The sequence below is a fragment of the Stomoxys calcitrans genome, chromosome 2 (genome assembly GCF_963082655.1).
Source record: "Stomoxys calcitrans chromosome 2, idStoCalc2.1, whole genome shotgun sequence".
Taxonomy (NCBI): Eukaryota; Metazoa; Arthropoda; class Insecta; order Diptera; family Muscidae; genus Stomoxys; species Stomoxys calcitrans.
In genome coordinates, this window is record NC_081553.1 from 11,553,300 (window position 1) to 11,568,082 (window position 14,783).

General features: G+C 37.4%; 1 protein-coding gene and 1 long non-coding RNA gene across 3 annotated transcripts in view; one reads left to right on the forward strand and one right to left on the reverse strand.

The window, feature by feature from the left end:
- Positions 1–14,783, forward strand: part of LOC106082815 (uncharacterized) — a 656,305-nt gene that overhangs the window by 601,668 nt on the left and 39,854 nt on the right. The window lies entirely within an intron of this gene.
- LOC106082828 (uncharacterized) lies at positions 13,886–14,537 on the reverse strand. Its single transcript, XR_001220557.1, has 3 exons — positions 14,523–14,537; positions 14,175–14,411; positions 13,886–14,118 (listed from the first exon to the last, which is right to left on the reverse strand). It is a non-coding gene; the product is annotated as an uncharacterized LOC106082828 (long non-coding RNA).

Here is a 14,783-nt window from a genome sequence, read left to right on the forward strand (position 1 = left end):
AATCCCCGTACAATAACACTTCTCTTCGTTATATGGCATTGATAAAATGCAACGGAAAAGCAATAAAAAAATCCCACATAAAGATCAGCAATATTCACATGAACTTGAAAAATCATTATGACCTTTTTGCTCTTGCACAAACACATACCCAAAATGGTGGACGATGTCAAGCCCCTATACAGACATGGGTGCGATTTTACCAAAATGGCCATATAACATAGAACGGAAAATGAGCAAAAAAACAATGGCGACAATATATGGTCAAAATGGTGGCTCACACCGTTCATTCGTTCGTACGTTCGTTGAAATGACAGGCAAGGACAAAAAAAAACAAAAAACCATAAACAATGAAAACGACAACAACCATCTCCGTTGGTAGTTTCAAGTCAAACACACACACACACACATATCTTCATTTTATTCATTTCCTGTATGTCCTGTAGTGTTTACAATTTTCTATAGACCTTGTAGGTTGTGTGGGTGTACGTTGAGTGTGGGCTATGTATGAGAGTGACAATGGCCATGTTTAATGCATTGAAAGGGATACCCCGAAACCGAGAAACAGCACAACATCCACAAAATACTCCCATTAGCTTGAACTCCCATAAAGTTGGAAAGTTGTTTTGGTTCTTGTTTTTCCGAATAAAAGCAAAAACTTTGAACCGGTAATGGAACATACAATTGAAAAGAGTTCTTCTTTGGGTTTGACTCGCCCCGGGAAACAGGAAGAGCCCACGAAAAACATAAACTCTCACACAGCCATTCAACACAAACTGAAAGGTTATAAAGAATATAGCAAATGTAAGGGGTGAAAAAACTTTAGCGAATTACATTTATTATCGTGTTTCAACATAAACCATAAAGCAAGACAAATGCAACTTATTGTCCCTGTGACTATTGAAGGTTAAATTTATGTTTTGAAAGGATTTATTTTGAATTTTTTTAAGATGACCGAAGATTCGCTTAAATTTATTGTTAGCCAACTTTTCAAATTAAAAGGTAATTCAAAATTCATCATACGTACAGGTGGATTACAATATTTTTAAATACTCATAGCTCAAGAAGTTTGAGATTAAATGTTGTAGCATGCTTTTAGGATGGCATTTCATTATAAATAGAGAGCGGATACATATGCAAATGCATATATTTTTTGGACATCGGAAAAAAAATTTGAAAACACAGAAATTCGTTTCATCAAATGTAGGTTTAGAAAACGCAAAGAAGTTTTTGCATATTTTATGCAAACTGCATATATTGCATATGTTTCCATATTTTGCATATTTTGGCATATTATTTGCATATTTTGCATATCTTTTGCATATTTGTTGACTAAAAAACGGCAGCTATCAAAGATGGCTTAACCGATTAAAGCTTATTTTGTATGTTCCCTTATAATTACTCAAAAATGTGAATCTGGTGGTTAGTTTGGGGTAAAGCTATTGGGTGAACGGCTTAACCCAAAAGGACCTTGGTCAGCCAAATCGGGTAAAAAATAGAGCTTTTATGGCCTTAAAACCTTAAATCGGGAAATCGGTTTATATAGGAGCTGTACTAAGATATAAACCGATCTGAACAATATTAGGCACAGATATCTGGGATCCAAACACAACTCGTTGTACCAAATTTCAGCCAAATCGAATAATAAATACGGCTTTTATGGGCTTAAAACCTTAAATCGGGAAGTCGGTCTATATGGGAGCTATGCTAAGATATAGACCGATCTGAACCATATTAGACACAAATAACTGGGATCTAAACACAACTCGTTATGCCAAATTTCAGCCAAATCGGGTAATAAATACGGATTTTATGAACTTAAAACCTTAAGGTCGGTCTATATGAGACCTATGTTAATATATATACCGATATGAACAACAATCGGCACAAATACCTGGGGTATAAACACAACTCGTTGTGCCAAATTTCAGCCAAATCGGATAATAAAAGTGGCTTTTATAGGCCTAAGACCCTAAATCTGGCGACCGGTACAAATTTGGACCTAGTAGGTACATAGGATACAATTAGAAGAAAATGGGTTCAAAGAGGATATTCACACACCCACGAAAGTACTTAGAACCCAAACCATTAAATCATTTAAGGTTCCAAACGTATCTATTTTGGTTCGTACATCACACATCATCACACCAAATAATGCCTAAATACAAATTTTGGTCAAAATCTGTCCATAAACAAAAAGTGCATATATATCCGCTCTCTAATTATGACAAAGCTTTTCAGAGCCTAATTGTTGTAGGAAAATAATTATATGAAAAAATGCTTAACATAAAATATTAAACATATCTCATATCTCATAGCTCTGCCAAATTTCATTAAAATCGGTTCAGATTTGAATATAACTCCCATATAAAGATATCATCCGATTTTCAATCATTGGGCTGTAGTGACCAGTGCTGTCGGAGTTGAGTAAATTTTTCTGGAGTTTCTTCAATTAAGGCATGCGAAAACCGATCAATGACATATGAAATGCTCCAACGTCTGAGCATTTCATATGTCACTGATCGGTTTTCGCGGCTAAAAGACATCGGTTCTCAGGTTGGGAAACAATACCAGACATGAACCAACTTAGGGGAATGGTATGGAAAACAATTAAGAATTTTATAAGCAGCATGGAATTCCAAATTTAAAATTTTCTTTTTCCAGGTTACTTTTTAGTATTTGGAGCACACAACAAGCCGATTAGTGGCTTGGGTGTATGTCCATAGTGGCATGGGCCGGATTCATATACGCACCCTCTTTTAAACCTAACTTAACCTAACCTAACCTTCTGTAATAAAATATTTTTAAGGACAAAATTTCAATGCAATTTTAATCCTTGAACTCCTTTTCTTTTTGTCCATTGGCAGGTTAGGTTTGAAGATGGCCTATATCGGACAATATCCTGGTATAGCCCCCATATAGACCAATTTGCCGATTTAAGATCTTAAGCACATTTTATTAGACCTCTCGATATCGAGACCGATCTCTCAATTTAAGGTCTTGGGGCGATAAAATGCGCATTTATAGTCCGATTTCGCCAAAATTTGGGGCAGTGAGTTATGTAGGGGCCTTCAATATTCTTCTTTAATTCGGATCAGATCCGTCCAGATTTGGATATAGCTGCAATATAGATCGATCTCTCGATAGAAGGTTTGGACCCAAAACCTTATATCGAGAGATCGAGAAATCCGCATTTATTGTCGGCTTTCGCCGAAATTTAGGACAGTGAGTTGCGTTGCTCTCTTCAACAACTTTCTGCAATTTGACCCAGACCTAAATTTGTATTTAAAAAAACTCATTGAGATTTTGTCCTTAGAAAAACATAAAAAAGCGTCATTGAAATTTTCCATTTAAAAAAATCATTGAAATTTTGTTTTTAAAAAAATTTCATTGAAATTTTGTTTTTAGAAAAATTTCATTGAAATTTTGTTTCAGAAAATATGTGACTTTGACTCCGAGTTGGAGTCGAGTCAAAATTGCTCGTCTATACATTTATGTGCATTCAAATATGAACCCATTTTGATGAAATTTTAAAAAAGGATGATTTTACTATCAAATGTCCATATGGTATATGCTTCTTTAATACATTAAATAATGTTCTTTTAAACTTCAAAATTTTACCACTCCAATAGACTTGGGCGATCGCTTTTTATCTGACACTCTCCCTTTTCGTTAGGAGTAAATAAGCCATCAAACTTGCAGAATGTTGAGCAACAATCCGAGTCCAGCTTGCACTGAAAATAAAACAAAAATATTTTAAAACAAAAATTCAATTCTCTACTATGAAATTGGCCCAAAGGATTTACTTCAGAGAGTAATTCTTTGCAAATATCCGAAACTACCAAAACAATTGGTATGACTAAAACGCACATTAGGAAAGCTTTCATATTGAGTGTCGAACGATGACTAGAAACAATGTTGAAGCAATGTGAAATGTAAAATTTCCAGTGCACATTCCATTAAGGGGGATATGTTGAAGTACCCTCGATTATAAATTAACCGAACTCTGTAGAGAATTAATTTTTCAAAATTTTATGCATATTCACGTATTCAGGCATTAGTGCAGGCTATTACATAGTCGCCTTTGTCCGACTTTTGTCTTTCCTTACTGATTGTATTGGGTTTATTTCCAAGTAATGCAAATTTTAGTATATTTTTAGTTCATTTTCATAATTTCAAATATAGTATTATATATTAATGACTAAATTATTTTAAGAAAACCCGATACTGCATTGCTTGTTTTCCTTGTTTTGCCATTGATCAGTTTATTTGTCCAGTTGCAATATTTGTGAATGCCATTAACACACTCAACATCATCTACATCTATGGCAACAATGACCCATGAAATATCGAATTATGGATATGCCAATGCCATAATTTGAATATCTCTATTACAGTCAAATGTATGGTCATTTTGTATTCTTACAGTGAAGGATTTGAGGAGGCCTTATAGCTAGATTTTCTCGGTTTCTCCTAGGCCCTCATTTTTATAAACTTGTCATAAGAGTTGTTTATTAACTGTTTGTAAAGCCTTGAATGCATTAAACTGGGGATAGATACAAAGTCTGTACCTCCCCCATGAAACCATGCAACAAACCATCTGCAAAAAACCATACCTTCATATAGAATTTGACATAAAATTTCGTCAATTCCTAGAACATTTGTCAAAATTTCATCATTCATAAAAAATTTCGCTTAAATTTAAAAGTTTAAAAGAAAATGACATAAAAATTAAATATCCACTAAAAATTTTTCATAAAATGAATAGCTTTGTGGTTTAAACGGGACCGAAATTCCATTCGAATTCCAGTGAGCCTTTCGTAAAAAGTTGCTAAAACCTTTAAAAAGCTGCTGAAAGCTTTAAAAAGATTTCTGAAAGCTTTTCAAAAGTTGGTGAAAGCTTTTAAAAAGCTGCTGAAAGCTTTAAAAGGATGCTGAAAGCTTTTAAATGGTTGCTGAAAGTTTTTAAAAGATTGCTGAAAGCTTTTTCTTTTTTCAAAATATCAAAGTTTCAAAATCAAAGCTTTCCAATACAACTCCCATAATTTGTAAGAATTTTGGTTGAAATTCTTCATTTCAAATTTGAGAAAATTTTAATTTCGACGACTTAGCCAGCATAACAATTGTGATGTTGAATATCAAAATTCCATTCAAATTGCAGTGAGCCTTTCTTAAAAAGTTGCTGAAAGCTTTTAAAAAGCTGCTGAAAGCTTTTATAAAGCTGCTGAAAGCTTTTAAAAAGCTGCTGAAAGCTTTTAAAAAGCTGCTGAAAGCTTTTAAAAAGCAGCTGAAAGCTTTTAAAAAGCTGCTGAAAGTTTTTAAAAGGTTGCTGAAAGCTTTTTCTTTTTTTAAAATTTCAACCATTCAAAATCAATGCTTTCCTCTACGACTCCCACAATTTGTAAGAATTTTGGTTTAAATTCTTCATTTAAAATTTGAGGAACTTTTAATTTCGACTACCTAGCCTGCACAAGAAGTGTTATGTTGAATATCAAAAGGTAAATTCTGGCCGACTTTACCCCATCCTTACTTGGTTTCCTCCTAAAAGCAATTATTTCTCAATGATGGATACCTATCTCGGCAGAAGATTCCTATATTTCTCGAGAACAAAACAGTCCCGCATGAAATTTGAAGGGTTAGAAACGGTTCAAATCATATAAGTTCAAATTTTTTTTCTACCAGCCACCACGCAGGTGATGTCCCCTATGAATGCAGTGCATTGCATTGGCGAAAGGAAATTAGGAATTGGAGAGGGGGAAAAGGATGTAGTGCTTATTGACATTAGTCTTAAATCTTTGGATGTCAAAGTGGGTGGGAGAATGTCTAGTATTCCTGACATACATCCCCACGTCAGGAATAAGAAGACGAATATCAGACGAACACACACCATGAATGTGCCGATAGAACAGCGCCAAACAACCCACATTGCAACGATGATCAAGGGAGGCAATAGAGTGGGATACCACCTGTCCCCATTCAACGCCATCGCTCTCTTCTGTACACGCTCCATTAGCTTCAGGGATGATTTTGAAGCTCCAGCCCATACATGTGAGTTGTACTCCATTTTCGGCCTTATGAAAGTGGTGTAGATGTTAAGAAGATCAGACGGAGTGAGGTAATTCTAAACACTTGAATGCTTCTTTCGACATTTCAAATACATGTTTAGCTCAACGGACATCACTTTGTATTTTCATGCCCAAAACATCAAGAGTTTCTGATTGCTCATCATCCACACCGTTGATAGACAAAGATGATCGTAATGGGTCAGCGAATCGTTTGTGTGACAACAAGCAGCACTGAGTCTACCGTGCATTAAAATCTTCTCGATTCATTCGAACCTTACTCAGAAATGACCAGCAAATCCTGACAGAGTGTATCATCCATAACCCGCCTCTTGTTCTCAATCTCTCAAAGACTCGGCCTATGGTCGAATGAGTACGAATGATAGAGCTTACTGTCATTCACAAATGAGTAGATCGGATTCGATGCCTGACCCAACCGATCGTTGATGAAAATAAGAAAAAAGAAAAGGAGAAAGAACAGAGCCCTGGGGTACACCTGCGGTCAATTTATGCTCATTGGATGAGAACCCATCTATAACGACTCGAATAGGGCGATATCTGAGAAATCTCGAAATAAATCGAACCAATACCGACTCCGACATGCGACAAGCTTTGATAGTAGTGCACCATGCCTTTCAAATGCTTTGGAGATATCCAGAGCCACAACCTTACTCTCACCAAACTGGTGGATTGAGCGACCACAACGTTCCGACAGAAGTGTCATGCGGTCGCCCGTAGAGCGATTGCTGCGGAACCCATACTATTGGTCGCTAAGAAGGCCATTAGACTCTAAATACCTCACAAGATGGTGATTAACCAAGCTCTCTATGACCTTGGAGAGAGCGGAGCATATCGCTAGTGGCCGATAGTTCACAGGGTTGTTTGGTTGTTTGCCTCACCCTACGCGCCGGGAAGACTCCCGCACGTTAGGCAATATTGAAAAGGTTGCGTAATGGACGAACGAGCATCAAAGAACACCCGCGTAAGATAAGTGTTGATATGCCATCCGGGCCTGGGGATTTATTTACGTCTAGATTTTCAAGAACCCTTTTAACTCCACGAGTTCGAAAAAATATTTGGAGCATGACGCCACATACATTTTCGATTGAGGGGAGTGGTTGATTGGTATCCGGCAGGGAAGAGTTCCCTGCAAATATATCACCAACAGGTTAGCCTTATCAACCGAATCACCCTTACCCTTTTCACGAACAACCAAAATCTCTTACTTCCTTGTGTATAAGCAAGAACCTTAGTACGCAGACGTTCTTCGTAAAGAAATTTTTCGCGCCTAAGCACATTGGAACACGAAGATTTTGCCTGCTTGCGCAGCAGTTCAGTATTGGCATTTTTATCCAAGCGCTAGTTCCTGAATGCCACCTCTTTCGATCTGACAGCATCTCGGGTTAAACCAACTTTTCGTCTGATTTAGACGTTATAGTCTTAAATGTCCGCATTCCATTTTATCTTCTCAATCATTTCTGCAGTAACATTTATATCGTCATCTAGAAAACATAGTTTCCATTAAAAATGCTGAAAGAATCCATTGAAGTCAGCCCAACATGCTTTTTCGCAAAAAAAATATTGACCGCTTCGGGACTGGGGAGAAAGCAGTACGAAGAGCAGAATACGAAAAAGTTGCTGAAACAATGCAGTGATCGGAGTTACCAAGAGGTGCAAGAGAATGTAAACTTTATACTTTTCAGGATGTGAAGTTAAAAAAAGGTCAATAGTATTATTTTGGTGCCCTTGGACTTAAGCGATATGTGTCGGTTTGTTCACTAATTGCACCAAACCATTATGCGCAGCGAATTGAACTGAACCTGTCTTTGTGGGTGTAATAAAGAAATTAATGGTCGTTTTCGAAGAAACCACAAAGTTTATTTAGAGTTGTGTGTATTTTTTTTTTTTTTTTTGTTCTTTCTTGAAAGGCCCTAATTACGCCTATTTTTGCACTAACTCGTTTTATGTTTGATGTACACATTCCCATTTACAAGTCAATACCTAGATGCGTGGGTAAATGTTGGAAGCCCATACATATGTACATTTGCTATATTCGAATACAATAACCATAACTTTGGCTCTATACCTCATTGCTGTCGGAGCTTAATTACATTTTCATATTGTTGACTTTATGTTTTTGTTTACACAAATATGAGCAGGCAACGAGATGTTGTTACACTTACATATATATATACGCTTGGTTGCATAAATACAAGCATACACACATACACACCACATGTTTGCATTGCCATTCACAGGCGTTCTCTTTTTCATACACTCAGCAGCCTATCAGTCATTCACTCACAATCCATTCGCATGCATATGCGAGGGAGAAAAGCACACAGAGTCTTCTCTCACACTCTCCTTCTCTCTCATATTCTCTGTCATGCTGAGTAGCATATCATGTAGGTAAATAAAATACCATAAACAGATTGATGGTACATGTGTACGCACACAATAATAACAACAACAACAACGATGAATGTTACAATGATTTCAGTTAATGCAACAACAAAACTAATACAGCATTGAAATTGGTTAGGTTTCTCTTGCTGGCTTATGGACAGCAGTTGATATATCGGACTCTGTGAATGCAAGCAACTCTTATCAAATCGAGCTTCGTTCACTTTCAATTAATGTGCTATGGTGCGTGTGATTAATATTAAATTGCATATTTGATAGATCATACGCCCTATGGGTCCAGCATAAATTGAAATACTCATGAAGCAAATTAGATAGGTAAACAAGATACACAGCACAGCACACCGCACGGTGAAGAGTGCTCGGAATGCTGCCAAATCGAAAATTCTGCAACAACATTACGATTTTTATACCCTCCACCATAGGATGGGGGTATACTAATTTCGTCATACTGATTGTAACTCCTCGAAATATTCGCCTAAGGCCCCATAAAGTGTATATATTCTTGATCGTCATGATATTTTAAGTCGAACTAGCCATGTCCACACCGGAGAGAAAGCAATCCATCCGCCCGTTCGTCTCTCCGTAGAAAGCACGCTAACTTTTAAAGGAGTAAAGCTAGCCGCTTAAAATTTTGCTCGAATACCTCTTATAAGTGTAGGTCGTTTGGGATTGTAAATGGGCTATATCGGTCCACGTTCTGATATAGCTGAAATATAAACTAATCTGGGATCTTTACTTCTTGAGCCGCTAGAGGGCGCAATTCTTATCCGCTTTGGCTGAAATTTTGCATGAGGTATTTTATTACGACTTGCAGTAACTGTACTGAGTATGGTTGAAATAGGTCCATAACCTGATATAGCTGTCTTATAAACCGATCTGGGATCTTGACTTCTTGAGCCGACAAAGGGCGCAATTCTTATCCGATTTGGCTGAAATTTTGCATGAGGTGTTTTGTATAACTTTCAACAACTGTGCTAAGAATAGATCAAATCGTACCTGATATAGCTGCCATATAAACCGATATGGAATCTTGATTTCTTGAGCCTCTAAAGGGCGCAAGTATTATCCGATTTGGCTGAAATTTTGTACAATGGCTTCTCTCATGACCTTTAACAGATGTGTTGAATATGGCATGAATCGGTTTATAGCCTAATACAGCTCCCCTATAAACCGGTGCGCAATTCTAACTAGATTTGGCTGAAATTTGATTCAGTTCAATTACGGTCCGAAATGAACCATAATTTGATATTGTTCCAATAACAAAGCAATCCTTTTCTTTTATACTTTGTTTGCCTAAAAAGAGATACCGTGGTAAGAGCTCGACAAATGCGATCCATGGTGGAGGGTATATAAGATTCGGCCCGGCCGAACTTAGCACGCTTTTACTTGTTTTTAATACATGTGGAATTATGAGGGTTAAGGGCTCTATACTGCTATCTACCTTAATTGCATTTTATTGAATGGAGCTGATATGTCTATCAATCCATCCCTTAAATCAATTTCTTAGGCGCTTATATTACCATATTTCACAAAAAATTGGAACAGCGTGTATAAAAAAAAGAAGGTTACCGTAGTAAAGGGGTTAGCATGTCAGCCTTGGACGCCGAACGCCTAGGATCAAATCCCGGCAAGAACAGGTCGTCCCTTATCATAGAGCCTAAACTTGTATCATCGGATAACACTCAGCAATTTGAAAGGGGCTACTTCTTGTTGGCTGTTCCTTAATGTGCCCATGAACATTCACATTTATTGAATTTGTCATTGAATATTGTATGATTCGCAACCTGTAACCCGCACATTTCATACGATTTAGCACAAAGTCGGGTTCAAAATTTGGTCACACCGCGCGGTATTTGATGAAGTTCCCCGTATAATGCTCCCATTCCCGCAAAAATGTTTATTTTTTTGTTATAAAATAATTTTCTCAAATAACTCCACCCAGCCTTATGGTTCTGATATCCTTTACAGCTCTAAGACGACATGAAATTTCTAGAAACAGGTTTTCCACACTCTCCAATTCTGTCAGTCAATGCTTGGAATACACAAATATTTTCTCCACAACATTTTGTAAGTCTTGTACACTATGATGAGGAATATAATAATAAAACAAAAAAAAAAAACAAAAAGTCAGTGAGGCCAAATACGTTATAACCCTCGCCTCTGCACCTCATACTGGGGATTGCAAGGACAACTAAAAATAATTGCATTACTATAAAGAACACGAATATCAACTTCATGTTGATTATAAAGACAAATATAACAAACGAACAAAAACCAAAGGTTATGTTCAAGATTTCAAAAATCAATCCTTTTTATTATGATAGGAAACTTAAAGGTTTAAAATGGTGACTGCGATATGATATAATTTGGTATTCTTTAAACGCTGAGTTTAATGCAAATCCATGTTAATTCATACAAAAGCCGCGTCAAAACACAATTTGTGCAAATTCATCCATAACTAATGGCAGAGTTTAGAGATTTGGCACGAACTTCTAATTGATGGAACGCCTTTGACATTTCCTGGCCCTTCGATTTAATATACAACTAGATTTCAGAAGAGGTTTTCAGATAAGTAATAAAAAAAAAATCGTACCAAATTAAGAGAATAAATGTGCCAACATCCATGAGGATCTGTAGAAAAATTACAACATTTTTGCAATTTTATTAAAAATCAGCAGAACATATTCAATAAATAGGAGCTATATGCAAATCTGAGCCCACTGAAATTAAAATCTGTACACATCGCAGAAGAAGACATTGAGCAAAATTTTGAGAATATCGGTTTAGTTAGGCTCATAAAGGCTCTAAAACTAAAAATTCGGGCGTTACATTACTTTGGTTTAATGAAAAAGGGCACAACTCGAAAGAAAAGATAAAACCTGACTTTGGACTTTGTTTTTGAAATTTTTACAAATCTGTTATTTGGAATTGTCTCCACCTAAAATTTTGAGGTAAGATGCATGCGCCATTTGTCTTCCAGAATTAATTAAAAACGCAATTTTGAAGAAAAAAAGAGTTAGGCGCTTTTTAGGTCGCTCCGGTAGCCGAGTAAGTAGAGCGCTCGGCTTATAAGTGTGGGGATCGTAGGTTTGATTCCCACCGCACTGAAATAGTTTATGTGTGTCTGGTTAGAAATTATGGCCCTTTTTATAGCCGAAGGATGGGGTATATTCATTTTGTCATTCCATTTGCAACACATCGAAACATTCATTTCCGACCCTATAAAGTATATATATTCTCGATCAGCGTAAAAATCTAAGACGATCTAGCCATGTCCGTCCGTCTGTTCGTCCGTGTGTCCGTCCGTCTGTCCAGCCGTGTGTCCGCCCGCCTGACCGTCCGTCTGTCCATCCGTCTGTCCGTCCGTTTGTCCATCCGTCTGTCCGTCCGTCCGTCGATATGTCTGTTGAGTCTATAAAAATAAAGATATTGATCTGAAACTTTGCATAGATTCTTTTTTTGTCCATAGGCAGGTTAAGTTCGAAGATGGACTATATCGGACTATATCTCGATATAGCCCCCATACAGACCGATCCGCCGATTTAAGCATTTAGACCCATAAAAGCCACATTTATTATCCGATTTTGCTGAAAATTGGGACAGTGAGTTGTGTAAGGCTACTCGATATTCTTCTTCAATTTGGCGCTGATCGGTTCAGATTTGGATATAGCTCTCATATAGATCTATCTCTCGATTTTAGGTCTTGGACCCATAAAAGACGCATCTATTGTCCTTTTTCGCCGACAGAGAGTTGTGTTAGGCCCTTCAACATCCCTCTTCAATTTGGCTCAGATCGGTTCATATTTAGATATAGCTGTCATATAAACCGATCTGCCCATAAGGGGACTGAAGCCCATAAAAGCGTTATTTATTACCCGATTTCGCTGAAATTTGAAACAGTGAGCTTTTCTGAGCTTCACGATTCGATCCTAATATGGTTCAGATCGGTTTATAATTGGATACATCTGCCAAAAAGTCCAATATTTTGTTCTATAAAATTAAATGGAGACATATATATTAGACCACTCAATGTCGGTGCCGAATTTGGGTGCATAAGTTACATATATACCCGAGGTGTTGGGTATCCAAAGTTCTTAAAGTAACCTACTAACAAACGGAGGCCGCCCAACCCAAAATCCTCCGAAGCCGAAATATACATACACATGCCTATTGCGCTCTTTTATTTTGGTCTTTAAAACCTTTTCTTGATTTTTCGAACATTTTCTAGCTCGAGGTCATATTCAATGCTTTATATTCAAAGAAGAGCATAGCAAAGAACTTATAAAAGTTGGGCAAGTGTGTGATGTTATTCAAAACACTTTGACTGGCATGGTGGATAGCGATTTCTAATGCGCCATGTATCTTCATCAAAACCTTTGTCAAATTGATTATGGTACCTAGATACCCAAAGGCTATTGAGTACGATACAGGACCGCCTGCAAGAACGTATAATGTTCAGGCAGTCTAAATCAGATCTCAGTTCCTGGGTTCTCAATGTAAACCCCCAGGCCCACTCTGTCCTCTAGCTTTAATCCGAAACTAGGGTTCCGTCAATCCAAGACTGTGCCGTTGGCAGCAGTGCCTCGCACTCGACCTTAAGGTTCGTCTCAGGTATTCGATGGGAAACTTCTTCCATTCCTTTCAGGTTTCCTATCGTCGCCTCGATTATACCGCGATGGTATGAGTTGCTGCCATCCCCAATCCCATCTCTCATCGCCTTAAGTCTCATAGCCGCAGTGGCTGCCTCACACTTAATGTGTATGTCAATTGGTCGAATGTCTACAATAGTCTCCAGTACCCGGGTGGACTTGGTCCTCATCGCTTCGCCCCTGCCAAGACAACATGTTCTGTGAACCTATTGTATGGTCCTTATGTTGCACTTTTTTCTCCACAGCAGTCCACCAATATGCCCATGGTGAAACAAGGTCAAACTTCTCACAATGACTGCAGCTCGATTCAAGTTTAAGCTGAATGATAAGGGAACTCCTTTTTATAGTCCGAGCGGTGTGCTGCATAGCGCCACTTCTTAGGGTGAAGTTTTTCGTTGCCAGCATTAAGAGAGGACAACCACCGCTGAACACTTTTTCTAAATTTTGCCGTAACTCTAAAGGTTTCATCATATGCATATCCGCATATGATGACGTGCACCTGGGTTTGTATCCTGGCGACCAACCAAAAAAATGCTCTGCGCTGGTTATCCCCTCCTAAAAAGTTCTTTCCCAAGAAGTGTCGCACTCGGTTATAAAAATGAGATTTCTTATCATTGAGCTAAAATTTCGATCGGGCTGCACTCATTGACATACGAGAAGTAAATGTTTGTGGGAAAATTTGCATTGAAGATGTATGCCACCATTGCAACGATGAACCCAATGCCAAAAACGTAGGTTTTTAAATCACCACAATTATCATTTATAAAATTTTAAAATTCTTTATTATATACATCCTTCGTTCAGGAACCTTAATGCAAGCCCACACATGCTGCCAAGGGTCCAAGTTTCTGCAACAACTTTTCTCTTTTTATCTGCTGTGCCCTATATTTTCTTTCTGACAGATCTTTGGGAGCTTTGCAAACTCGTATACCTATTTTAGTGCATGGTATGCAATTCTTCAAACAGCATTCAGAATCTGATTTACACTAAAAACAAACAGAAGGATCAAAATCAAAGAATTATAAAATCAATTTTTATTTACCGCTAATCCCTCCCCTTTACACCATTTTTTCCCCAAGTTTGCATTGATAGCCGTTATAATTTGAATAATTTGAAAAATAATGAAGCACACAAGAATAAGCCGCATGATGTCTTTAGAAAGAGAATAGAAATGACTGGAGCTTAAGGTACAGCCGAGTTTATGTACCCTTAAGAATTATTTTATTTAGGTGGAAGCAATGTCTTGGCATTAATTTTTGCCCTATTAACGCGCATCACACTGTAAATAGAATATCAAAGAACAAATTTGTCTTTTAATTTTATGCCAGTCCATGTATTATCATGACAAAACTTTAGGTTAGTTTTGTAATGGGATTTGTTTTTTTTTTACGTTATTAGGGTGAACAACTCAAAACTTTCCAAGTTTGCTCGGGCTGAATTTTCGGTGCCGAACATCATACACAGCGATGGCAACAATTCACCAGCAAACAACGTAAACAACAAGTAAAACCGGGCCGAATCTTATATACCCTCCAACATGTATCGCATTTGTCGAGCTCTTGCCAAGGTATCTCTTTTTAGGCAAACTAAGGATAAAAGAAAAGAATTGCTATGTTATTGGAACAATGTCAAGTTGTGGTTCATTTCGGAC